This window comes from Cyrtonyx montezumae, unplaced genomic scaffold (genome assembly GCF_038088225.1).
Source record: "Cyrtonyx montezumae isolate F1298 unplaced genomic scaffold, pur_monq_1.0 scaffold_2, whole genome shotgun sequence".
Taxonomy (NCBI): Eukaryota; Metazoa; Chordata; class Aves; order Galliformes; family Odontophoridae; genus Cyrtonyx; species Cyrtonyx montezumae.
In genome coordinates, this window is record NW_027071936.1 from 40,224,266 (window position 1) to 40,245,003 (window position 20,738).

The following is a 20,738-nucleotide window of genomic DNA, read 5'->3' on the forward strand; positions in this document are numbered from 1 at the left end:
AAATAGAATTATACTAAGTCCTTATCCAAATAGTTCTGGGCCAAATGATCTTTCCTTCTGTGAAGTCTGCTTCAAAGTGATTTTTATAAAGCAAATGTACTGAAAGTAGTGTTCCTGAAAAGAACTAGAAAAGGGAATGTTTTAAAGGTTTTGTAGGTAAGGAATAGAAACAACTGTAAACCACACTTCTAATAGTACAAAGATTAACATTAGCTATCATTCAAATTCATGGCCATGTTGCAGCTGATTTGTGAGGTAAGCAATGAAAGGCCAGAGCAGCATGTTGTTTACTGTTAGCTAAACTTCAGCTCTCAGTGGCTGAAGAAGGGCAGTAGTGGTTCATCGCATGCACCTCCCAATATGTGGGACAGAAGCAACTCTCAAAAGCAGCTGGTAAAGATAAATAGAGGGGCTTTTGATTTAGATTTTCTACTATATTCATACTATGCTGATAATAAGTACTTTAGATAAATAATAAAGAGATGTACTATCACTCTATCAAATGAGTAGTCTTAGCTTTTCAGATAAGGCATCGGAGCAAAGATGTCCAAGCAAGTGTGTTCATAAGTCTTCTTGATAGGTATAATTTTACCTTCTACCTTGAAACAAGACTCTAATATCATGATTAATACTGACAAAGTCACACTGATAACATAGCTTCCTGATAAAACATTTTTGTATTTTCTCTATTTTTTCTTCAAAATTTGTCAATAAAGCTATTATGATCCTTGTTACAAATGTAAATATTCCCAGAGTCATTTTTGATAGGCTGTACTAAAGAAAATTACTATATTTTGTGCATAGTTATGCACTGTGCTAACCTAGGGGACAGTTATGAAATAGAATACTTGAAATCATACCTCAGTGTCCGTGGCACTTCGTGCTCCTGTGGTAAACTTCCAGTCTCGCAATCATTGTGGGAAAATATATTCTAGATTTGGTGCTCCTTAGAATCTATTAACGTATCCTTGCACTTATGATACCACCTAAAATGAATCAAGTTTTAGCTCAACTGTTAATAATAAAAAATAATGAATTTTTTGATTATATAGTTTTCTTCAAAGAGAAATGTCTATCTATCAAGTTTGGATTTAGTTTTAAAAACTGGAATAGAAAACTGATATGAAACTGCCACCAAACAGTTGTATTTGAGAACCATTGCTTTAAAAGAATAAGACAGTCAGAAGTTACATTCCCTTTCAGTCATCATCATAATCTCTCTGTAAGGCATTCTGGCACTAGCACTCTTCCCACTAATCTATTACAAAGCTTAGCATCATAGATCTCAACCCGTTTGCCATATATTTAATAAACAGGAGCTGATATATGAACCAGGTCAGTCAATTATTAGGAGGTAAATACTGAATTCAAGTGTCCAGAAATGCACACAAGGAATGCTATCTCAAGTACTTTGGACTAATATCTCAGCTCTTGTTTTTAGGGACTTCGGCTACAGAAAGCTTTAAAGAATGAAATCACAGTTTTGAATTGCTCTGTCTCAGAGGATAGCAAAGATAATTATGGCTTGGTCTCTGTGAGAAAGAGTTACAATTGCTACACCAAGTTCAGCTTTAAAAGACAAAACAAACAACAACAACAACAACAAAAACTGGAAAAAAAAAAACAAAAAAAAACCCCAAAAAACAACAACAAACTAACACAGCCAGCCAGCAAACCAAACCACTTCTGTACACAATTGCAGTCTGTGACTCAGGGCAATCAAGGGCCCATAAACATTGAGCCTCTGTGGCAGAGGGCAAACACATCTTCTCAGTAATGGGGTCAGGAGCAGTTTCAAGCAAGTTCTCAGCTAGTTAAATATGAACTGCTCTGACATTTATTTTACAGTAAGAATAAAGTTCTTTCCTACACAAAAAGCACAGAGCCTATGCCCTATATAAATCTCATTTACAAAGAGAGAAGGAGGCTAATAAGTGGAAGCTCTGCTTCAGTCATCCTCCTTTTCCTCATCTAGCCTAAATTTCTTAAAACAGCACTTTGGGAAGACCTCCCAGGCATCTAAATTGGTTGTAGCATTTGGGAAAAAGAAAAAAACAATTTCATCCTAGGTTTTTTTTTTCCTGTAAAGGTAGACATGGCAAGTAAAAAACAATTCAGCCTGCTCATTTTGGCTGTTCTTACTTCTGTTCTTTGCAACTTTGAATAGAACAGACCTGTTCACTTCCACTCCTCTCTGCCCACCTGTCTTCAGAGGGGAAAAAATGAGTAGTCTGTATAAGATGCATATTTGAGAGTGCTGGACTTTTTCTCCCTAAACCAATTTTATTCAAATCGTCTGAAATTATTTAGAATTGCTTTTGAATACATACCTTTACCTGGCAAAATATGAGCAAGAATATTCATCTTTTCATGGGTTAATTATTTTTATTGACTTTCTTTTCTTACCCTAGAGTGTTCTTACTGTGTAAAATAACATCAACTGTTTGATTAGGTACTCTTTCATAGTGCTTTTCAAGACTTTCAAAGCTGCAGTGTGAAAATAACAGTCATATAGCAGCACTGGTACAATCAAATGCTAGATAATCTCATCTCCTTGACAATCCTTTGTGTGCCTTGTGAACATAAAAAAGGAGTTTACTGAGGCAATTCAATCCTTAGACATATGAGCTACAGCTATATGTGGACATCCATTAAGTGCACACATATGCAGTAGCAGAGAAAGCTTGAGGCAGCTCTAGAAAGGAAAAAAAGTGAAAGAGTACTTAAAATATTATCTAACATTTCAACGTACACCCTGTTTTTCAATGAGGGCTGTAGGCAGAACAACCAAATATTTGAATGGTTATTTTTTGAGCTTACAAACAGTCAGAGACAGCTGATGCGAAAAAGAATCATATTATTTTATTACTTTTTATTATTCTTATTATTTTAATTTAGCAAGAATGATAAACACATTCTCAAAATGAGAAATATGTGGGTGAGGCACCTTCATTGTTTACAGCATTTTGATCCTGCAATTTGACTCTGTGTATGTGAAGTTTTGCGACACATTTTTGATTCTCTTTAGAAATGAGACCCATTTACACACAACACTTTTCTTCACTAACCCGTCTCACGCTAAGAGCTAGTCAAATAGATTGTTTTAAACCCACATAACAAATCATCAAAAACCCACCTTAAGTGAAGTTTGCTTTTATGTTGTTTACCTTTCTTGGTGCTTTATTGGTTAACTGGAATGAAACCAACTACAAGGTTAAGGATAATCCTGGTATTTTGCTTTGAGATTTGGACAGAAATTACAGTAATGGTTTGTGACGATGTATGAAAAATCAAACCAAAGCACCTCACTTATCTTCAATGTTCCCAAAGATGGAATGCATTTGGGTGCCCTAATATATGTGTTCTATATTTAGACACTGATAATTCAAATCTAATCAAGACTAAGTATGAGCCTTGTATAAAAAAACCTGTCAAGTGTATATGTGAATGCAGTATTTTCTGGGAGGCAATAGGAAAATGTGATAAATAAAGAGATTAGGGCATTGATTTAAATATTCATAGTGCTGACATAAGAATGGTATGGGGAATCCCTCTCTGTCAAACAAAAAGGGGTGAATGAAATCTGCTCTCCTTTGATTATATAACTCTATTTTCTTGAGCTGTACCTTTAGCTGTAAATTAAGAATATTGAGGCTTAGGGATTTCAGAACAAAAAATGTTAGAGTCCAGAAGATGTTAATATATCATAGTGCTAAAAGATGGTTATGAATGGTCAACAAAATTTCCTTGGTTTTGAGTAGCTGAAATTAGTCATGTGGGTTCCATTAATCCCAAAGCTGGTTGAAATTCACTGAATTAAAGTTTTCAGAGATGGGATGCTGTTAGTATTGCATAGGGCTGAATGAAGTGAAAGAAGAGCTGATGTTTGTTGTGGTTTAACTTAGCAGGCAGCAAAACACCACATAGATGCTTGCTAACACCACACCCATAGCAGTGGGGTTGGGGAGAAATCTGAAAAGTGAATGAACTCTTGGATTGAAAAAAAAAACAGTTTAATATGAATTAAAAACAACAACAATGAGAGAAGAAATTAAACAGATGGGAAAACAGTAACAACAAAAAGAATAAAGAGAGCAAGTGATGCACAACACAATTGCTCAGCACCCTGTGACCAGTGCTCAACCACTCCCCAAGTAGTAGAGGCTGCTCTCCTGGGCCAGATCCCCCAGTTTATAGTTCATCATATGGAATGGGCTGTCCCTTTGCCAGTCTGGATCAACTGTCTTGGTTCTGTCCTCCCCCAGTTCCTTGTGTGCTCCCAGCTCTTCACTGGCAGACAGGATGAGAAGCTGAAAAGTTCTTGGCTCTGTGCAAGCACTGCTCTGAGGCAGCTATAATATCCATGTGTTATTTACATTATTGTCATCCCAAATCCAAAACACAACACTATACCACCTACTAGGAAGAAAGTAAACTCTATTCTGGCTGAAGCCAAGATCTGAAGAAATGTAGAGAAAACAGAGAGCCTCAGTGTCTCTGCTACTAATACACGTCAAGAATAAGGTCAATCATTGCATAAGCCATGGACTTTCTTAATGTAGTAATGGAATGGTAGCCCAGTTTTAATTTAGTACAGAATGATTAATGTTGCACTGTAATACTCTGAGTTACTTAAAAATTTTTCATAGGCCTCTACTGGGACCAAATCATTCTTCTCTGTTTATTGTGGTCACTTGTCCTTTCATAAACACTAGTTTCAGAGTCACAGCTTATAAATCTACAGCACTAATATAAATATATAGCAAACAATTCTAGAACCTAATTGAATTCAGTGTCCCATAGAGCTGAAAGAGATTTTTATTGAGCTGGCGTCTACAGTGTTGTAAGCCTCATGCATTACTTATTTCTCCATCTTTAATTAATCTCTGGTTATGTCTTAGTTTAGGATTTGTAAATCCAAGTAGTTAAAAACGTAGATGACTTCAGTATTTTGTAAAACTGATAGCTGTTTCCATTATCACAATGGTCTGTAGTTTTATTCAGTAGTATTATACGCAATCCTTCTGCTGCTATAATTTCAACTGTTAACTAAGCTTATGACTTTCAAAAATACTGAATTGAGAATCTGGTGCTCACCTGTAGAACTCATCGAGGTTTAGTCCTGTGTGTATAAGTATGTATATCTCTTTCGCTCTGGGCTCTGAGCCCTTGGATCTCACCACTATGAAGATTCCTTGTTTTTACTGATGATTTGATCTCATTTTACTAATATCAGGATTGATTTCCAAACAAGTGTCATATACTTGAAAGAAATCTACAATCTTTTTTGAAAGCTCATTGTTCTACATTGTTCCACTTGGAACTCTACCTGATCTGGGTTTCCATCACCATCCTTCTCACAGAACTTTGGCATTTCTTTTCTGGTATATGCAAAGAAGTTGCATTACTAAATCTAAACATTAAAATAAAAGGGTTAATATGTTCAACATAAAACTTACCAATTTGTTCTCATTTTCCTATGTGTGTTCTGTATTAGTGAATAGGATTTGATGACCTGTATCTTCTCTCAGTTTTTCAGCACTTCAAAATTTCTGCTTCTCTTTTATTGTAAACATGTAAATGTTTCACATTTTTGAATGAAATCATAAAATACTTTACAAACATCTAAGATGAATCTAACACATCATCTTCCGTAACAGAGTTGTGTCTTATATTTAAGTTTCAGTCTCTATATTATCTTTACTATTCTATACCATCTTTAGCAGAGTTATGGCACTTCAGATAGGGTCACTACTATGTAAATTATCCAGCTAATGAACACTGTGGAAGTATTCATTCAGACCAATATCATAACACTCTGAATATACTGAAGAATACAGCATATTCATATAACTGGGATCACATTAAGGTCAGAGCCTGTAAAATAAAATTTCAAAATAGTATCTAAGTAAGAATCAATATCAGTATATCCCATTTTCAGAATGTAAACATATATAAAAGTGTCAGTCAGAAGACATATATTAAGTCCTTTTCTATTTGTAATTGCAATATCATCTTATGTTCACCTACAGTAAATTACAAAACATGCCTTCAGGCATGAATTGCCCTTAAAATAAAATTCTACTATTCTATTATTTTATATTGACAACTTTTATAAAGCTAGTGTCTCAGAAACAAGCTATGTAATAAAATGTGTATGCCACCTATGGTCAACTACAAACCAGTTTATCAGAAAAATTTACTCTGGTTCAAACTGAATGGAAGGACTTTTATCAAGATCTTATGCATAGAGAAGAAAGAGGAAAGAAAAAGTAGATTAGGGAGGTGGATAGGGTTGAGTTCAATAAATGGTGAATAAGAAAGAAAGGAGGAAATGTGTTTACTTTCAGAAGTGTACAGAGATAATACTCAGTTAAGATGTTGAAAGTTACTGCTGTACCAGGCAATTTTTGCACATTTTTTAGATTGGCCAATATATCTAGACATACCTTGATAGCATGATGTGGACAGTAATAAATGCTTCATCTGTATATGTCTTGTACAGATGGAGTTTTTCAGACATATGAGTAAATCTTCAGAGACACTGTTCAAGGCTGTTTAATCAAAAACCCTACCAAGCTATTTCCAGTATTCTGAATAAGTTCATGTGCTGCCTGAAGACTGAAATGAAAAATACATCAACATTTATTTTATCCAACACAAGCTGATCAATTAATATCCAAGAGAAAGTTTGTTTCAGTTAATTTGAGATCAGTCCAGTAAGAGAGAAGAATTGAGAGAAATTGTTTACCTACACTTTATGTTTTGTGTTTCCAAGGCAATGTATTCAATGTGTTTTGGAGAAAAATTATATGTAATCCTGCCTTTTCTTGGCAGACATTTTACTTGTACTGCCTATCTTGTCCTCTGTTTTTAACAGGTTTTAAGAATATTTCTGTTGTATTTTTATGCGTACTTATCATCTCATGGCAGTAATAGGAATCATGATCTCAGTACATAATAAAAAGCTGTCTTTGATAACTTCTTTGCTCTCAAATTACTGACTTTTCTCTCTGATCAGATTTCTCTCGTATTACAGCCACTATCTTATGTGTCTGGGAATGGGGCAATTCACTGAACCTTTGAACTTTTACTGAAAATCTACCAACCCTCAGCAGAATATCTTATCTAATGTTTCCTCAACATAAATAGGAGGTCTTTCTTTTTCAAGAGGCCTTCATTTTGCAACTTTCTTCCTATAAATGCTGTGCATCCAGGATTTTTTAAACCATTTTTCTGCTGTACAGCTCATCGCTCCCTATTTATATCTGATATCATTAAGACACTATTCAAATGAAACATTGTTAAGGAAAGGATGTATTAAGATAGGAACATTTCTACACCAGCATTTTTAACTTACAATGCAAAGAAGACCAGATAAAAAATATGCAAGAATTTATCACCTGTCAGAACTGAGATACGTCAGGGAAGCAAAATCAATTGTTTGTACCTCATGAAGTGATTGCTATAACTCTCACGTAATCAGTTGCAAAATGAAAGGAAAAACACATGCTGGAAAAGACTCATTGCTTTCATAGGAATGGACTAACCTTTTATATTCAATAAGTAACGATGTTTGAGCTGGCAGGAGCGAAGTTTTTAACTCAAGTACTTGAAATATTCCAGTTATCTCTATTTCATTACTGGGCCAGAGAGTGGGGGAAGCAGAAACTACATTAAATAAACTGCATGCATTACTGTATACAAGCCTCATTTCATTTGATTTAGATAGTCAAAGATACTGTTACACTAAGTGCTTAGGCTGCACGATGACAAGGACTGTGAAATTATGTTACTGTGTAAATGAAAATGCTTATAAAAATGATTTTGATATAATTCATCTGGACTTTCTGATGAAAATGGATGTTTTCAATCACGTGGGATCATTTGAAAATGATTCTCCATAAATAAGTTACAGTGCCTATAAGAGCGCTACTTGATTGCATTATGGTAACTGCAAAATATTTTTAAAATGTACTGTGAAGATCTTGTCCTTTTTTTAAATATGTGTCAATATTGACTGCTACCTTTAGATCAGATTAAAATGTTTTGCTTATATATCTTCATACAAAATGGACAGTATTTCCTCTCTTGTGTTTTTTACAGTTGTGTTCTAATTACAAAGTTCACCACAAAGAAGAATAAAAGCTCTGACCACGAAAGAGTTTTCTGTATTTTGATGAAATATCAAATATAAAAGTTAAATTGCCTGTATCTTACCAAGCATTATAGGAGACATTTGAGTTTAGTGGAAATAAATAATTGCAGAGTAAAAAGGCTATCTGGGATGATGGATGCCCAGGGGAGCGAGAATAGATTTTTCACTGCCAGGTCACTGGCTTGAAGTTGACCCATTTCAGTTGAGACTAAATGAGGTTACCTTCTACTTCTCGCTGGCTGTAAGAAATTTGTTTGTGGATTAATCTAGTTCAGCATAGATTTGCATTTAGGAAGCAGAAATGACACAGTACCCATTTAAAACTTCAGAAGAGAAAAATAGGTACTTCTAGAGACTTGCTCATTAGACTAACATTTTAGCTGAAAATGCTGATAGTAAGTGGGAAAACAGCAATAGAGAGAAGCCTGTACTGCCTTGCCACCATATATGCTCTGTAGATCAAGGGCTTCAGTTTGTCATGCTATTCACGGATTACTACAAGTTACATTTATTTATTTATTCTAGAATATACCTATTTAAATCAAAGAAGAAATTCTGTAGCTACCACAGAAGAAAACTGCTTCCTAAGAAGCAGTTGCAGAATTGGATCCCCTGCAAAATTTACACTCAAAAAATATTTACATTCTGTAGAAAAGTACAGACTGTCTTTCTTAATTAAAATGAATTTGAGGATTAAAAAAAAAGCGTTACCTGCAATCCCAAGGAAAACTTTCCCATAGTTCATTCCTTAGGAAGACACCTTTCAGATTTCCAGTTGTGAAGTATGCAGTTACTAAAAAGAACATAGCAAATGGCTGATCTTTTTTTAACTGCTTTTTCCCTTTGGTTAAATTCCTCAAATACTTCTTCAAGCTAGTCTGTGTAATAGAGTCTATTCTAAGCATTACATCCATGGTTTATTTGTGTATGCATTTTATTCTGCTATTAAGTAAATGTTTTGCTTGGCTTCTTACTACCATGGTGACACTTTCACTAGCTAATATATTTTCTGAAATTAATGAAATACTAGACAGAGTCACACAGGTATGCCCCCTCAGCCCCTAGTACTTTTATGAATGATGTATCAGGAATGAAGATGTTTTCTCTAAAAAAGAAAAACAACAGTGTTTTCTTTGAATTCTTTTTCCCCCTACAGAAACTAAAGAAAATCCTGCTCTAAAGTCTCCCGTATGCATCTTAGTGTTGTTGTTGGACAGAAACTTTTGGCAAGTAATACTTAGCAATGAGACTGTGCTGGTTAGCAGAGAGGACTAAGACTACAGGCTAAGACAAATTAAATACTTCCTAGATATTCTAAAAATAGAATAATTTATGTCCTTAACCTGCTTACATGAAGAATTGCGGGGATTGGCTATTCATTGAAATAACTTTGAGTTCTCCTGTATTGTCTGTTTCCTGATGGCAATGTGAGAAGAACTGGAAAAGTATGCTAAATAGAATTGGAAAATTCTCTATATCCTGAAGTGCTAAAAATGGTCCCTGTGATTTCAATGGTCTCAGCCACCAAGGTGTAGAAAAGATATCAGACAGATGAATTAAGAGGAAGGGAACACCAGAGTGCTGATGAGGAATGTATGAAACCAAATTCAAAACACAAATATTACTGCTAAATTACCATCACTGTGACAGACAGTGGTCCTAAAAGGAGTTATTGTTGTGTATTAACTGCTCAGCCTCTTTGTCTATCTTGGCTTATAGAATTCATATTTTCCTCTGTATAAGTAGATTTTATTTGGTCGTCTTAATCACATCTGTGTTAACATATCCTACCCATTTTATCAAAATGGGTATTTTGGCTATGACAAATAGGAATAAGAAGATCCTTCAAGTAAAAGAGATGTCCAGTTCTAGATGGATTATTTCATTATCTCTCATGGTGTTATTCTTTCTAGATCTATGGCCATGAAACTCACTTTTTCACTGTTGTCTTTAGAATCCACATGAATGTACTCTAGGCATGGTGAAAGACTCATGAGTATTTTTTAGGGATCATGTAGAATAAAAGAAGGTTGACAGTGTAAAGAAAATGCTCCAGCTGTGAACTTTGTTTATCTGAATATACAGAGCAAAACTTAAAAAATGAACTTATTGAATTGTTGGCTAATCAGATAAATACACTCAAGTAGTGTGCCACTGACACCACTGACATTTGACCTTACTCTGAAAAAGTTAAGGATGTAGCAGAACTGTACTTCTAATTAAGTCACTTAAGTGTAGAACAGTCATATGAATCATATCTATCTCAAAGTGCAACGCTAAGAGTCTATGTAATCCTACTTTACTATACAAACACTGTTTACTTCAAAACTTCATTGTGTTTCTGTGGTTAGAAGGTTTTAGTATTTTCATTTCATACCCCTCAGTAGAGCAACACAAAGGATACCTTTTATTAGCATTCTTAAGCCCCATTTTTTAAATTAATGTGATTTCTAGATGCCAAGATCACAGAGTAACTGAGGGCCTCATTTTAAATTACTCAGTGTAAAATTCTGAGGTATAAAAAGTAGGTTAATGAAGTCAGAACAAAAATAATTAAAATTTCACGAGACAGCATCAGAATCTAATGCATGTCGCTACACTCTCTTTAGCTGTTACAGCTGGTGCTCTACCTGAACCTAAACAGTGGTAACTGTGCTGACTCTATGTACTCAAAGCTACTCTGCAAGAGTGGAACTGATACATGAGACTTCAAATCAAGTATTTTTTTGTGGTTCTATTTTTAATATCAAATATCATTTAAGAAGATGATGTGCTGTAGCATTATATCAATAGTTCTTAAGAGAATTTTCTGTGTTTTAATGTGTGCCCATTGGCTCTTGTTCTGTCACTGCCCACCACTGAGAAGAGTCTGGTTCCCTCATCTTCGGTTCCTTCCATGTAATAATAATAATACATATTGGTAAAATCCCCACTGAACCTTCCCTTCTCCAAGCTGAAAAAATCACAGTTCTCTCAGCCTCTCCTCCCATGAGGAGCTCCCAGAATTATTAGTGAACACATTAAACAACAATGGCCTCAATATCAGCTTTTGATGTACAAAATGATTTGCCTCCAGCTGGACTTGGTGCAGTTGATCACAACCTTCAAGGCCCAGACATTTGGCTGTTAACTTTATACTAACATTTATCATAAGCCTCTGTTGTCCGCTATTAGAACACAGGATACTGGGCTAGATGGACTCCTTATTACATTTATTGCAATCTTGTTTCAATAAGAAGAGTGTAAATAGATACATTTTTAAAGGACATACCTCCAGGATCACCCACTTTTCCAAGTGCAGTCCCAGACCCAAAAAGCAAGAATTGTGATGAAGGGACTTCCTATTATTATATTCCAAGCACATAATGAGAACCACTGGGACAAAAATGCCCTTTTCTTGGTATTGCTATCCTACATATTTAATAATTCTGTGATGTCAAGAGTCTTGTAAAAAACAAAACAAAAAAAAAAACAAATGCAGAAATTACTCAAATATCCATTTATTTAATGTTCATTCAGAGCACCCACATTTTTACCCTGTTTTGACAGTCTTAATCCAGACTTTGACAATCCTAACCCATGAATAAATTTCATTTAAAGAAATACATGTTCTGAATGGTCTTTAGCATATTTTTCTCTAGGATTCATATGGAATAAATCAGTGTTAAGTTTTCTTACTTAGCTTCAACTTGAGCATGTGTTGGATTAACTCATTGTGAACATTTATGGTCACATGTCACATGCCATTCTATTATTCTTTGTTGGCACAAAAAGACAGAACATTTAAAAATACATTATTTAAAAAATCATCAAAAGGAACAAGTAGCTTTGATCCTCACATGTAATTAATTGCACATTGGATAGATTTAGCTCATACAAATGTGGGATAGTTACTGTACTGTAAATAATTAATAACTATGAACAGTTGTTTGTTTTCTTCATCTTGCCTTACAAGTGGAAACACTCTGACACCTACAGTTCAAGCATCAGGAGAGAGGCTAAGGCATGCTGTCTGACCTCTTAGTTATTTACACTACATAGGGTTTGAGAAGCATTTTTCTTCCAAGAGCTTTTCAGTGATTTTGCTCATAAGAAGGTAGTGCATCTATGCACTTCCTTGAGCATTATTTGTAAGTCAATATAGACACTCTCTCACAAATCAGTAAAATGTGATCAGGTATAATTTAAAAAGCTTAATATACCAAGATCCATTTATTATACTAAACATCTATACAACAATTGATGTATATTGATGCAATTCCTTTGTAATATGAAAACCATGGGGACAGAATCTTATTTAGACTCATAAAGCACATCACAAGCTTCTTTGATCTAGGTATAAAGTGAAGCATAACATAAACCTCCTTCTTTTTAATGAAAATGTTAACGGAACTACCGAACATATTTCAAACTCATGCATTGTACATAAAGTGCTGCTGTGATATATGTGGTGTTATTCATGCATAATGTACATTCACTTTTTTCAATTACCCTTTGACAAAATCCTGCCGAAAACAATCGAAATGAATCGTCCATGATGAGCAAAATTTTACTTTTGGCTACACAGCAGTAATCCATTGATTTCACAGTGAATGAATCATAGTCTGCTGATCCATGCTCTCAATGCGTTTGAGTGTATTTGTGCGTACATACATATACCTCACACAATGCTTTCAGAGCTCTGTCTACTCTGCAATTTCTCTGGGATGGCTGACATTAAGAGAGTGAAAGGTGCACATTTTCTCAGTGGGGATCAAACCAGAAAAATAGTACTTAGATAACCTTTCTGCCAGCCTCCCTGTACAGTGGAATTCCCATTTGAACATATTTCCTAGAGCTGTATCTCCTCCCTCTCCCTCCTTAACTGTTTCTACACCAATGGCTGTAAGTAGGAGGTACAGTGAAAGGTGAAACCAAAACGTTTTGATGCTGGGGGCTTTGATCCTTCCTGCTCTTTTAGGATCTCTTGTATCTGAAGCCCTCAATTGAGTTCTGAGAAACTTCTGGGAGTAAAGACGGTCTTAAAGAGTTTTCATTCCTTTTTTGTTTCCGCAGTTTTTTTCTTTTCCCCACAGAAGGGCGTATTCAGATTCCAAAAGAAGGCTTTGAAAGGGATCCAGAGAGGCAATCACATGCATGTGCAACTATTTTTTCCACCAGGCAAGGATATATGGACTGTGAATGGAGTTTCAGCATAGCTCTGCTAGTGTGAGTATGAATTGAAACTCTGTGCGTAAATTCCATTAAGTTCCAGGTAAATTAATCTGCATATAGCCACTAAATTGCTAAATTTGTATGACTGAAAGCAGGAAAACCTGTTTGCATCTGGTTGTTAATACAATGTTTAATTAGAATTGAGATCTTTAAAAGTGAAAAGTGGCATTGAATAGTACAGGCTTCACACTATCTCCAGAACATGATTCTGTCAAGTATAGGATTTTTGAAGAGAAAAATGAATATTAGTCATTCTTTTCTTGCACAAATAGTAATATCTGGAATCTTCCAAACCATAGATTAATCCTGAGTATGAATAAATATTTCCCAAAGACTAGGCAACATTTTCTTTCTCCTCAGGGAGAAAAGATGTAATTGAAATCTGTGTAGCTTATTAAGACTTCAAAATGTAAATTAGTTCAAATAGATCTGATTTTCACATTCAAAATAGCTAGTAGAAATTAGAATTTTTGCTCCACATTTTTGCCTGTCATTTTTCATTCATTATCATCCTGCTAAATGACTTTCAGCTCATCCAATACGACAAAAACAAAAACACCATGTGAACTTAAGTGACTAATGGCTGGCAAACTGATCCAGCAGTCTTGCAAAGAATATGCCACCTATGCCGACGGTTCTCAGACTACAGATCCATACACTGTACCCACAAATAAGGGTTACAGTCACAGCAGCTCACATTGATTGGTGGATAAAACAGAAGCAGATGCATTATATGTTCAATGGATACATCATTAGCTGTAAAAAAAAAAAACCTTCATAATTTTTCACTTACACTGTTTTTTTTTTTTTAAGATAAAACATTTACCTTTTGTTATTTTTGTTTCTGTAACTGTATTTCCACCTTTAATTTCTAGGGTTGCCCTCTATTCCTGTATTCGAGACTCCAACTAGAATATCATAATTCATATAGAAACTTTACTAGTTACTTCTCCTTAACTGAATTTTAGTTTTGAATCTGAGACTTCAAACTGTAAAGAACATATATGGATATGAAAGAAAAGAATAACTTGGTGCAAAATCATGCCTTTTGTTTTTATGCCTCCCTCTAAACAATATATATTCTCAGTGTTTAGACAAGAACACTAATGTTATTTTTGTTTAAATGTGTTTACTAGATGTAGTTTGATGGACTGCAAGTAAAATACAACCCATTCATGTTTGCTTGATTTTTCTCAGTTTGGCATGACCCAGTATTGCTGGGTTTGTGGTATCTTTATTTAAACTTTGTTCCTCTGTGAGGAGCTGTGGCTTCTGTATTCCTCAGCATCACTGTACCCCAAGGGTGACATTTCTCTCTGATCCTTAAAGTGCTCTATTTCAGATGCTATATCACACCTCTGAATACCAGCTTGCTAAGGAAAATACAGCTGTATTTTTCAGAAGGAACTGAAGTTACATCAGGTTGATTTTCACCCTCTAAGTTACTTAAGCACAGTATAATATTATACAAACTCAAAACAAAGAGCAAAATCCTGCCTGCTACTAAAGAGATGTCATTGCAGAGAAAAAAAAACAACAACAAATAAATCCCATGCCTCTCAAATTGCTTCTGTAAATATCTTAAAGGCAAGGTTGCCACTTTACTGCTACTGGGAATACAATTTATTTCCAAGAAGCATGACATACAGATAATTTGCCCTTTGCTTTGCAGCTCAATTATATAAAATGAACAGTTCACAAAATCTTGGTCTCATCTGGTTTACAGAAGGCTAAATATTTTTCTTCTTTTAGTTTTAGCTGATTTTGGATGTCCATTCTAGCTCAGATTTCTAAACAGTAGGGGACAATATGTCTTTACATTAGGTTTTTTATTATTTTTTTTCCCAGTCTGTGTTTCCTTTAATGCTGGCCTTTTTTTTTTTTTTCCCTGCACTTTTCCAAGTGCTCTAGGTCACCTGTATTTTCTATGGAGATGATCTAGGTTGAACTACAGTGAGTAAGCAAGGGACCAGTATTGGCAGCAGCACTTCAGAGGCTGTGTATATCTTTGCAGAATATTGCAAAGCTCTGGGTAGGATCCTACTGCCTGTATGCATAAACGGCTGGGGACATCTGAAGAGAGAGAACACATTACTGTAAGAAAATCGGAGGGCTGTAAGAAGATTGGAGATGAACTTTAACTTTTGTGTAGCCTAAGAAAGTGAAATACCTGTAAAGATCCCAATGGGTCTCATTTTCCAAAGCTGAGGGATGTGAAAGCTGCATGGGTCAGGTTCTTCCATACTTGGATGAATGCTCATTCACTTGCCCAAGATGTTTGTCCCTCTTCAAAATAGCTAGTTCAGATCAGTCTTTAACCTTTATTTTCAACCACAGTTCTGTAATTCTTTTGATGCAATCAAATGATGCTACTTCTCACTATAAGCAATACAGTGAATAACCTGAACTGTTTTGTTTAGTATCTTTTAGCAGATAAGTGGCTGTGAGAAGTACCTTATATTATATGTGTCTATAAATATATCTCCATGTATAGACATGAAAATATACAATTTTTTAATATTGATCTCCACATTTCTTTATATTCAGAAAATGAACACTGGTGAAATTCCTTACAGTAATTAAAGCATATGAAGTATATATAAAGCTTTTTTTTTTCCTCTAGAAATGAAATGTTAGAGAACTCAGACAATTGGATAGATATATAGTTGAAGAAAAGCAATCCTAGAATCAAAGTCTGTACTCTGTAGAAATATTGACTATAGAAGTAGTTAGCAAAAACAAGAAATCCAGGACCTCTAAGTGTGGTTAACCTGCATCTGGTTAATTGCTAGTCAGGGGATAATGACAGGCATCTTTTTTATCTGCCGCTTTCTCTAGGGCACAACATAGATAAATGGTTTTCTTCATTCTTTTCTTAATTATTTTTTAAGTATTCAAATTCACTGCTGTAGATCTACTCCCCTCCTGTAAAGATTATATTGTACCAATACTCACTCTCTTCGCTCTCTCTTTTAAAAGCTAATCTTTTCCAATACAAAGCACTGTGACAGCTTGAAGAGAAAGGCTTCAGAAATTTTTATCTGTTGCTTTTGTAACTATCTTCAGTCACCAAAATACAATCTTCTATTTGTCCTGTTAAGAACCGTGTCCTGAACACATAATTCTACAGAATGAAAAAAAATGTCCCAACCAATGCTCTGAGACAATATTCTGGATTACTGTTTCAGAACTAGCATTTTAATAATTACAGTGGTGTATCTCCCAGGTAGCAGGAAAAAACAGCTTCATGGCGATAACACATACCTTTTAGAAACTGCAGAAATGATTTGAAACCTTTCTTTTGAGCAGCAATTAAACAGTGTTGAGTTTGTAACTGAAAACTGTTTTGTGCTAAGCTTGCCTTTCTCATCTCCCAGCATTTTCCTGTTTAACGAAAGGATAAATTGATATAATACTGTGGTTTTACAACTTTAGAAAACAAATAGTAAGTGTCATGCGCAATTTCCAGACAGCTTTGTCTCAACAGAAAGAAATCCTTTTCCTTTTCATGTCTGTGTTCGTTTTAGCTTATGAATACATTTTATACTTGAATAGAGCAATGAATTTGTTCTTAATGCACATCTTCACTTCCCCCACCAACATTTCATGTAGTTGTATACCATTAAGCATCTCCTCATTAAGCTTTTTTTTCCCTAATCTAATACATTCTGCTCCCAATGATTTTAAATGAGACCTAAACAAAGTCTTGCATAATGAGATCATTATCTTTCAAGGTTTAACTTTTTAGTTAATTCACAACCTAAAACAGTATATAACGCCTTAACATTGGAGGAAAGCTAAAGAGAGGTTTGGACAGATGGACTAAAGATGTTAAAAACAAAGATAATAGGAAAAAGAATAATGAAGGCTGAAAAAAAGGAGAACAAAATCATTTCACATATAAATCAAAGCAGCTCCAAGTTACTGATATCCACTTGTAAGAACTGAAGATTTGAACCTGCATCTATCATTCACATGTGATGAGATACCTCATAACACTACCCGTGTTGAAACCCGTTGAATATTTAATTTTGCTTACTATGATCCTTGACAATGAAAAGCTGTATCACGCAACACAATCCTAAAGAACAGAAGTGATACCCCTAGCAGTTCCTGTTTCCCTCTCTGCTGATTTACAGCAGGATGTTTCTACACCGCACCATGCTGAATCAGAATTTGCCACTTAACATGGTCACACAAACAGTGCTGCACAGAGCCAGGTTAAGACACAACCCAGCAGAAAGTAAGATGTAGAGCTTTGCTCCAGGTTAACATAGAGGGAATCTGACCACGAAGGAAGAAAAACTGCTTACCTCTGAAAAGCATCCAGTAGGCAAAGATCACCAGGAAGGCACCTCTGCCTTCTTTACCCTTAAATGAAGTCTGGGAGGGGGTGGATCCTGGCTCCATCCCCTTCTGGCCACTCAGGTGTATTGCATGCAACTGAGATCGGGGTTGGCCCTGACACCCGGGTGCTCAATCAGTGTTTCAGGTCATGACATAGCATTTCCTCGACAGGGAACATTGTGTTTTCTTTCCTTCGTTTCACCTACATACAGGACTAAGTATAGAGGGTGCAAATCATGCTGGTGGAACTGCATCACTTTCAGTTTGGGAGCTACTGTACTTGACACTAACTAGGTATCTCTAAGTATCGTGGTGTGGATATATTCCACAGTTGCATGATATTCCTTGTTGTCTAAAGATTGTTGAAAGTTCCCTGAACAATATATTACAAAGGTTCTTTGATTTTCAATCCTGATATATTTTCATCATTCTGTTAATTATTAATTATGCTTGTTGATACACTGTTAAATTATCACAAATGAAGGAACATTGTTTTGTGGTGTGAGGTTGTGAACATCTAACTTCACCACTGAAGAACAAAATGTACTTTCTATAGGAGGCTTAAATTCACTTGTTTCCCGGATGTCCCAACTAATCTTATCCATTCTTACTGAGACAGCTGATGGTTTGTGCTGTTTAATATGATTGCAATGGTGTACACTGCCAGCTGGGGTGGAGGTTACTGCTCAAAGGACAAGAAAAAAGTGCACACCTTCTGAGAAACAGATGCAAATCCCTTCTGCAGACCGGTCAAGTTGAAAAATTTGAATCTTCCGAATTATTTATTTTGTCATAGTTGCAATCCTACTATTCTCTTTTGTCACGAAAGTGAATTTAATCTAATTTTACTTTTTCTTTTGATGTTTTCCTAGAGAAACAAGATCTAAAGGAGATTTTTTCCCTTTCTCTTTAAATAACTAGTAATTTGAGCACTCTTACAGAACAACTAGCGTTTCATCTTGAGGAAAACAGTCTTTAAGTGAGAAACTGCAAGCTATTAATAAAACACTTTTCTGCATGTATTAGCAAAACCAGTATGATTTTGGAAAAAAATAAAAAATAAAAGAGGTTTTCTATGAATCTTGATTTCATACACAATTGATAAGTATTGTTGAACCACACCATGTGGACTAAACATCTGAATAAATAAAGTGCCTAGATTAGGACCCTGGTCTTATTTAACAACTGCTGAGAAAGGTGCTATGATGTGTCAGGAATGGAGCTCTTCTGTATGCTGATAAAAAGAAATTCAGGTGTTTTGCAAATATTAGTACCAAAATTTTATGACTATGGATCTTAAGTGCTTTTAGCATATGAAGACGTGAGAAGGTCCTGGGTGGACGCTGCAGTGGCCTTCTGGTACCTGATGGAGGCCTAAAAGTAAGCTGGGGAGGGACTTTTTAGAAGGACATGTAGTGATATGTAGTGACAAGTGTGTAGTCTTTTGGGGCAAGTTGCCATGTATTTCATGAGTAAATTATCCACTTAGCTCAAACTCTCGATCCCAGTAGGTAAACAAGTATGCACCTACGAATGAAACACTGCCATGAAAAATGGCCAACGTAAGACCGAGTCATTTGTGTGGATCCAGAACTGATTGCTATTGATTTCAGTGAAAATGCGACAAGGGGCTCAGGAACTTTTTGAAATGTAACCTACATTGTGAAAATCCTAAAACTTTAGATAATTCTTTAGAGACTTTCTAGTAATTCTAAAGATTAGAATTACCATTTTTCCTTAGAGATCTCCTTTATAGAAATTGTGTACATGCAGAATTCTACTTTTCTGCAACATCAAATGCATTTAAAAGTAGACAGATCCTTTATTTCTATAAAATATTCGGATTTATCGATATATTGCTTGCATATGAACATTACTCCAAATTTGTACACGTTCTTTTATGTATATACCTACTGATTTTCTTTGCAAAATTATCTACTTTTGCCCCATCACACTTTATGGCACACACATGTCTCCTTATCTTGTCTTTTGGAAATTTAGGCCTGCTAGTCCTTCTTAAGACATAAGAAGAGATTAAACTTCACATATCAGCTTCTATCTCTTTAAATCTTTTTAGCATCTAATCAAGATCTGATATGTGGTCAGACTGCTGGTGGAGGTCTGTCGGCAGGGAACAACATGTGGAATACAGTGCAAATTGTGTCATCCCTGTTCATCATAATTAAAGCAGCAGAAAGGCTGATGGAAAGTAAAATCTGAATGAGAACTCCAGAGGGGGTTCTTTTCATGACTTTTTCATTCCAACAATGTCTTTTTTTCTCCTCTTTCAAGAAATCAATTTTTCAAATAAAGAACAACTCTTTTCTCTAAAATATTACTGTTAATACAGTTCTAAAAAACAAAGTTTTGCTGATTTGGTTTCTGTCATAAAATAATTCATTAAGCTGTTGCTACAAAGTAAGTCTTGGAAGAATTCTAATAGATGTTATTTGCCAAAATATCTTTCTTACCTAGAGAAAATGCTGTAAAATATTCAAAATGCATAGAATTTCATAAAAAAGAAAAAAAAAGATAAGGATAATCTTCTTCTTAAGGATATAGAAACATGCAGTAAGTTGTACAGAACTTAAAAATGGTCCTTATCTTTCACTATTACTCTCTCCAAACATCTTTATTTTCATAAACATATAGTCCATACTTTAAAAATAAAGCTAAAAATAAAACTTTGCTACAAACTGTGATAATATATACTTCTCTCTTCTACTGGAATCCATACATCCCATTTGACAAGGGTTTACCACAAAGCCTCTCTTAAATGACTATAATCTGTAAAGAATGCACACATAAACACTGCATTCTGCTCTGAGAGCTTTCTTTATAAACTATAATATTCTTAAATAAAAACTATCACCACCACCAAAAAACAGCCTGTGCAGCCATCCTTTCTCTTACAGTTGTAGTTTTTTTTTTTTTTTTAATGCTACATTGCTTTAGGCACTATATGTATTGACAGATGCAAAATGTTGACTTTAAAAGGAATGTGTCAAATCATGTAAGT